This window comes from Oncorhynchus nerka, linkage group LG27, assembly GCF_034236695.1.
Source record: "Oncorhynchus nerka isolate Pitt River linkage group LG27, Oner_Uvic_2.0, whole genome shotgun sequence".
In the NCBI taxonomy this organism is placed as follows: Eukaryota; Metazoa; Chordata; class Actinopteri; order Salmoniformes; family Salmonidae; genus Oncorhynchus; species Oncorhynchus nerka.
The window spans coordinates 29,992,056-29,999,961 of NC_088422.1; positions in this window are offsets into that span (position 1 = coordinate 29,992,056).

Sequence of the window (7,906 nt, forward strand, 5' to 3'; positions counted from 1 at the left end):
CCAGTCCTCTTCTGGCTGTGCCGGGTGGAGATTATAACAGAACATGGCCAAGATGTTCAAATGTTCATAAATGACCAGCATGGTCGAATAATAATAAGGCAGAACAGTTGAAACTGGAGCAGCAGCACAGTCAGGAGGAAGTTGAAACTGGAGCAGCTGCATGGCCAGGTGGACTGGGGACAGCAAGGAGTCATCATGTCAGGTAGTCCTGGGGCATGGTCCTAGGGCTCAGGTCAGTTGAAACTGGAACAGCAGCATGGCCAGGTGGACTGGGGACAGCAAGGAGTCATCATGTCAGGTAGTCCTGGGGCTCAGGTCCTCCGAGAGAGAGAAAGAAAGAGAGAAGGAGAGAATTAGAGAACGCACACTTAGATTCACACAGGACACCGAATAGGACAGGAGAAGTACTCCAGATATAACAAACTGACCCCAGCCCCCCGACACATAAACTACTGCATTATAAATACTGGAGGCTGAGACAGGAGGGGTCAGGAGGTGATGATTATTGACATTTCTAAACGTTAAAACACAGTGTCTGAGTTGTAGTTCACACAGAGCCAGCCAAGGGCGAAGCTAACCTCTGAAAACCATACAGAGAGAAGGGTTTTCTAGAGCTACGCTACTTATACCCTGGCTACACCTTGAGGTAGTTGTCAGATCGTACATGATTATACTGTGCATGTTCACAGCATAGTGCATAGTATTGACTCGTGTCTTTTGTGAGCATATGAAAAGAAACCAAACCAACAGATGGTAACTGGGAGGGCTTTTGTAACAGTTCACCTAACATGACTCTTGATAGGCTTCCAGACCTCCAGCTACTGCATCTGTCACTTCCTGTTGTTTGTGCGAATAAGATTAAGAAGGTCTGTTGAAATAACAATCAAAACTATTCAGGGATCACCTCCCACCCCTACACAGTTGCACAAAAGTATTTGTAACTAAACATGAAATGGTATAAAATCCATGTTAGACATTCCTTTTCATACGATGACAGCACGTCACATTGAATTGGCAATCATTGTTATCTGAAATGATTATCTAATATGGTTATCTCATATATCATCATTTGCCTTGAGGCTTGTACTCAAATATAGATTTCTGTGTAAACATAGCCTTCAGGACCATTCCATCAGGACTACCTAGTCTGACGACTCCTGGCAGTCTCCGTCCCCAGTCCACTTGGTCCTGATCCAGTTTTTGCTGTTCTGCCTGCGGATATGGAACCCTGACCTGTTCACCAGACCTGCTACCTTGTCCCAGACCTGCTGTTTCGACTCTCTCTCTCTCTCTCTCTCTCTCTCTCTCTCTCTCTCTCTCTCTCTCTCTTGCTGTCTCGACCTCTGAATTCTCGGCTATGAAGGGCAAAACTGACATTTACTCCTGAGGTGCTGACCTGTTGCACCCTCTATAACCACTGTGATTATTTTTTGTCCCTGTTGGTCATCTATGAACATTTGAACATCTTGAAGAACAATCTAGCCTTGATTGCCATGTATTCTTATCTCCACTGGCACAGCCAGAAGAGGACTGGTCACCCCTCAGAGCCTGGTTCCTCACTAGGTTTCTTCTTAGGTTCCTGCCTTTCTAGGGAGTTTGTCCTAGCCGCCGTGCTTCTACATCTACATTGCTTGCTGTTTGGGGTTTTAGGCTGGGTTTCTGTATAAGCACTTTGTGACATCTGCTGATGGAAATGTTGTTTCACTGCTTTGTTTCCATCTCTGTGTCCTAATAGGCATACATGGAGTGTACCAAACATTAGGAATAGCTTCCTAATATTGAGTTGCACCCCCCTTTGCCCTCAGAACAGCCTCAATTCGTCGGGGCATGGACTCTACAATGTGTCGAAAGCGTTCCACAGGGATGCTGGTCCATGTTGACTCCAATTCTTTCCACAGTTGTGTCAAGTTGAATTGATGTCCTTTGGGTGGTGGACCATTCTTGATACACACAGGAAACTGTTGAGCCTGAATAACCCAGCAGCATTGCAGTTCTTGACACACTTAAACCATTGCGCCTGGAAACCTACTACCATACCCCGTTCACCCTCTGAATGGCACACATACAATTCATGTCTCAAGGCTTAAAAATCCTTCTTTAACCTGTCTCTTCCCATTCACCTACACTGATTGATTTAACAGGTGACATCAATAAGGGATCATAGCTTTCACCTGGTCAGTCTATGTCATGGAAAGAGCCTGTGTTCCTAGTGTTTTGTCCACTCAGTGTACGTACTTACTGAGGTGCATTACATTTGCACCATCCACTCCCATGCTGTATGTCTGTTTTCATCAAATTGCCTCAGAATAAACAAAACTCTGCAGTGTCAATCTTGTCCAGAACACTGTGGTCTATAAAATGACATATCGCCTTAGATCAATAGCCCTTTAGTACATTCATGAATTGTGATACAAGAAGTTTACTTTTTCAATGAATGGTGGTGATATTCTGTCAAAAAAACAATTAAAGGCCATCCACTTCTTAGAAGATGTTGCTCGTGTTTACCGTGGCTCTGTCTCAGAGAGTGTTTAACAGACTACAAACCATTTGATTATCCATCCAGTGTCCGTGCAATAAGAGCTGTGCCTGATGACTCTGCACAGGTCAATAAAGTGGATACACAGTCTGAGAAGAGAAAGCAGAGAAGGGCAGATGCAGACAGTCTATTCAGGTTATCTGATGATTCTTATCAGGTAGCAGAGTGACATCAATGTTATTTTTACCCTCTGCAGTGTGGTGTATGTATTCAGGGAGATTAGAAACAGAAGAACACCAGGTAACTTGTACAAAAGCTTTGATGACATTATGTATGAAGGTTCATCTGGTTGTGACTACGGTTGTCTGACTGATTCTCCCTGCAATGGATTGTCATCTCTCTGGTCACGCATAGCAATGGCCTGGATGGCACATAAAGCAGTACTGCACACCTTTTACCATCTGATAAATAATTCATGTAGTTGCCATTGATAGAGGGTAATTGTCTTCCTTCCCTGAAAATTGCTTTATTCCCAGCTAGTAAATGTTCTGAGAATCATATGTTTTTGAATGCTTGGTGAGAGCGTTGTTGTCCTATGGTTCCCACAACGTTCTGGGAATGGTGCAGGATACCCAGCTAGCACATAACATTCAGAGGTGGGAATTTCAGTATACGGGTTTTCTCATGGTTCTATTTCAAATAATGTTCTCAAGTTGTTCTCAGAACGTTAAGAAACAATGTTCTGAGGGAATTTCAGTATTTCAGCATAACATTTTCTGCAGGTTTCCTCATGTTCTTAGAACATTAAGAAAACCTTCCATAAAAACCACAAGAAATCATTAGTAACGTTTAAATAATGTTGTACGAATTTGATTTAAAAACATATACTGTACATTCTGTTCTGTGTCACCAAAACTCTGTCTATCATCTATCTTGTTAAGTGTGTTCAGGTGTGTTGGCTGCACCCACTAATTAGCCACACCTGATATTAGTGAGTGCTTGGTTCGTTTGAAATAGGGTCTGTTTGACTGGACTAAAATTAACAGCTTTGTATGAGTACAAAAATAAATCATGCTAGCTCCATCCTGGTGGCGCAGTGGACTAATTCCATGCATGGACAACAGAAGATCATGGTTTAAATCTCACTGACGACGTACCACAATAAAAATGAATGTTTGCATAATTAAAGCCTACAATGTGTCCTCTCTGTGCTTGGAGTTTGAAACAGTTAACCTAAGCTAGCAGTGTTATTAAGTCTTATTGAAACATGTTCCCAGAACATTATTTAATTACCTTAAAATAACCTGTAATTTACCATCTCAGAATGTTAATAAAACCTCACAGGAAAACTTTCAGGAAACCATAGTCAAATGTTCTCAGAACCTCCCTGCAACCTAAAAATATGCGTTCCCAGAACAGGCAAAATGTTCACTTCCGTTCTCAGAACGATTAAAAAACTTGACATTTTACTGGTCAGGATACTTATAGCTTCATTCCCAGAACCAATGGGAAAGCAAAAACAGACATTCCCACAACTTCCAAGGAACCAAATGTGCTAGCTGGGTTATTCACATTTCCCCTCTGGTCCTGGGAAAATTGGACAATCTCATAGACAAAATAGAGAGCCCCCTGTAGGCAGGAGTGCCTGATAACAACCTCACCATACAGCCCTCCAGCAAGGTAGCTGGGAAACAGTGATATGAGTACTTTGTCAGGGTCACGCACAGCGTTCATGGAGTAAATGCTCAGTAGATTATGAATACTCTTACGGATAAATGTGCTTTAGCAAATAAAACAGGGAATATATGATTTCATTATCTGAAAAATATCAGTGTTGCTTTATATAAAATACATTAATATCTTGTCTGAAAAGGTATTTGAATCTTGAAGATGCTTTAGCTAATTACTCTGTGATCAGATAATACAACATATGGTTAGAGTTCAGAGTAACCTTGGGAATACTTAATTGACAAGGATGTGATGAAAATGTTACTTTGAACATACAGATGTAAAGGGAATTTTATTTGGAAAATATTGCTCCGGGTGTTTAGTGAGACACTAAAGACACTGAAACACATCAATATGGTTACATGATAAAACTTGATAAAGATGTGTGAAACCAAGCTCTAAATTGCTCAAGAGTTAGTTTGTCAACATCTAAAATAGTTTGTCCGAAGGAGACATGGAGTGTTGTCATTTTAGATGATAACCACTAGAGCATAATTCCCCAACTGTCAGTTATAGCATAATACCAGATGAACATAGCCCTGGGGATGTGTGTGTGTGTGTGTGTGTGTGTGTGTGTGTGTGTGTGTGTGTGTGTGTGTGTGTGTGTGTGTGTGTGTGTGTGTGTGTGTGTGTGGTATCATCCCTCTGTAACCCAGGGCGTGACATAGCACAGCAGTCAGGGAGCTGCAGCAGGGCCATCATTAGAGTCCTGTTTGGGGGCAGAGTTCCATCAGCTAAAAAAAATTTAAGCCGACTTCATTACAGAAATTCCGAGAGGGGCTTGACCGCTGGCTTGACCATTACACCACTTCAGCGTCACACTATTGCCCTGTGCCGGTCTGCTGTCACTTTAAACTCACTGCTGGGCCCCAGACATCAATCGATGTGACATTCTGTGTGTCTGACACATATGCTAAGTTTAGGTGGGTATAGAACAGTATGACAACAATAATGACCATTTCCTTCCCCATAGATGCCATGACATAGGCTACATGGAACATGATGCTTTTTAAATTCCTCTTAAAGGGATAGAAAAGGTGATCTTACCGAAAGTGATTGGTTCACAGAGAGTGAGATACTGAGACACTGTTTTGCCACCTGTATTTATTTTTGTACTATTTATTGATAGCCAATTGGTAGTTACAGTCTTGTCCCATCACTGCAACCTTGTCACGGACTCAGTAGAGGCAAAGGTCGAGAACCATGTGTCCTCTGAAACACAACCCCGCCAAGCCGCACTGCTTCTTGAAACACTGAACAAGAAGTGTATCTTTAAAATGGTGTAAAATACTTGTATGTTTGAGGAATTTTAATTATGGGGCTGCTGTTGTTTTGAATTTGGCGCCCTGCACTTTCACTGGCTGTTGTCATATCGATCAGCCCAAAGAGGATAAAGTCCATAATTTATGTCCAAATACCTCCTTTTTGTTCACGCATTTAGTCCAGTAATCCAAATGCACAACACGCAAGCACTAAGTCCAGACGAAAAGTCAAAAAAGTTACATTACAGTTCGTAGAAACATGTCAAACGATGTATAGAATCAGTCTTTAGGATGTTTTAATCATAAATCTTCAATAATATTCCAACCGGACAATTCCTTTGTCTTTAGAAATTAAAGGGAATGCAGCTCCCTCTCACGGCCGCGCGTGAGACTTAGCTCATGGCATTCTGCCAGACACCTGGTTCAAACAGCTCTTATTCGCTCCCACTTCATAGTAGAAGTCGCTCTGGATAAGAGCGTCTGCTAAATGACTTAAATGTAAATGTAAATGTAAGCCTGAAACAAGGTTCTAAAACTGTTGACATCTAGTGGAAGCCTTAAGAAGTGCAATTTGACCCCATAAATACTGTGCATTTGATAGGGAATTAGTTGAAAAACTACAAACCTCAGATTTCCCACTTCCTGGTTGGATTTTTTTCTCAGGTTTTTACCTGCCATATAAGTTATGTTATACTCACAGACATCATTCAAACAGTTCTAGAAACTTCAGAGTGTTTTCTATCCAACTATACTAATAATATGCATATATTAGCAACTGGGCCTGAGTAGCAGACAGTTTACTCTGGGCACCTTATTCATCCAAGCTACTCAATACTGCCCCCAGCCATAACAAGTTATCGAACAAAACAAACATTTATTGTGGAACTGGGATTCCTAATGCTATTTCTGAGTTTTGTGACACCTCTCCTCGGTTGGAAAATGGCTGTATGTTTTTTATTTGGCTTGGCGCTGACCTAACATAATTGCATGGTGTGCTTTTACCGTAAAGTTTTTTTTAAATCTGACACAGTGGTTGCATTAAGGAGAAGTTTATCTATAATCGTATGTATAACACTTGTATCTTAGATCAATGTTTATGATGAGTATTTTTGTAATTTGATGTGGCTCTCTGCACATTCACCGGATATTTGTTTGAGACAATGCATGTCTGAACATAACGCACCAATTTCAAATGAGGTTTAAAGATGAACTTTATCGAACAAAACACACATTTATTGTCTAACATGGAGTCCTGGGAGTGCCATCCGGTGAAGATCATCAAAGGTTAGTGATTCATTTTAATGCTATTTCTGTCTTTTGTGACACCTCTCCTTCTTTGGAAAATGGCTGTATGGTTTTCTGTGACTAGGCGCTGACCTAACATAATCGCAAGGTGTGCTTTCGCCGTAAAGCCTTTTTGAAATCAGACACTGTGGCTGGATTAACAAGAAGTTTATCTTTAAAATGGTGTAAAATACTGGTATGTTTGAGGAATTTTAATTATGAGATTTCTGTTGTTTGAATTTGGCGCCCTGCAATTTCACTGGCTGTTGGCGAGGTGGGATGCAGGCGTCCCACATATCCCAGAGAGGTTTTAGGGAACTTGACAAAACAAAACAAAAAATGTTGGTATTTCATTACTTTAACAGAACGTTTCCGCAGAACATTTCCATTTGGCAATGTTCAAGGAATGTTCTCCAACTGATTTGACATTGGGAATGTTTTCAAAAAGTTGAGAGAATGTTAAGAAACAATGTTCTTCTGTGGGAATTTCAGTTCATCAGCATAACGTTTCCTACAGGTTTCCTCATGGTTCTAAGTCATGTTCTTAAATTGTTCCGAGAACGTTATAAAACTTTCCATAAAAACCAAAAGAAAACTTTAGTAATGTTCAGAGAACATTCTAAGAATGCTATTTAAAACATATACATGCCGTTCACAGCATTAACAAAACACTATATTTTTGTATATAATAACACCTTGTAATAAGGCATTTATAATGGAATAGTAAATCATTTATTCATAATTTTATTTTACTCTGACATTTGTAAATGCTAGTAATCTAGTTATTCACACAAACTTTTGAAGTACATTTATAAGATGTTTAAAATAGGTCCTCATAAATAATTTACTAATCATTAGTTAAGTCTTTTTACGTGGTCTCATCTAAAGTTAGGGATATTTTATAAACTGTCATCATGGCAAATGGTGGCTACTTTGAAGAATCTTAAATATAACATATATTTTGATTTGTTTAACACTTTTTTGGTTATTACATATGTGTTAATTCAGAGTTTTGATGTCTTCACTATCATTCTACAATGTAGAAAATAGTAAAAATAAAGAAAAATTAATGAGTAGGTGTGTCCAAACTTTTGACTGTTACTGTATATAAAAAATGTTATTGGCCATTCCACCACCCCATCTTTGGATGACACAA